Source organism: Lupinus angustifolius, chromosome LG04, assembly GCF_001865875.1.
Source record: "Lupinus angustifolius cultivar Tanjil chromosome LG04, LupAngTanjil_v1.0, whole genome shotgun sequence".
NCBI lineage: Eukaryota > Viridiplantae > Streptophyta > Magnoliopsida > Fabales > Fabaceae > Lupinus > Lupinus angustifolius.
The window spans coordinates 23,895,910-23,896,179 of NC_032012.1; positions in this window are offsets into that span (position 1 = coordinate 23,895,910).

Genomic DNA, 270 nt, shown 5'->3' on the forward strand with positions numbered 1-270 from the left:
CCTCTTCCACATCCTCATCCGCATCCTCATCCTCATCCTCTTTCTCATCCTATACTCATCCTATCCTCATCCTCATCTTCATCCTCATCCTCATCCTCATCCTCGTCCTCATCCTATACTATCCTCATCCTCATCCTCATGTTATCCTCATCCTCATCTTATCGTTGTCCTCATCCTCATCCTTTCCTAATCCTCATCCTCATGCTATCCTCATCCTATCCTCAACCTCTTCCTCATTCTATCCCCCTCCTCATCCTCATCCTCATCCTC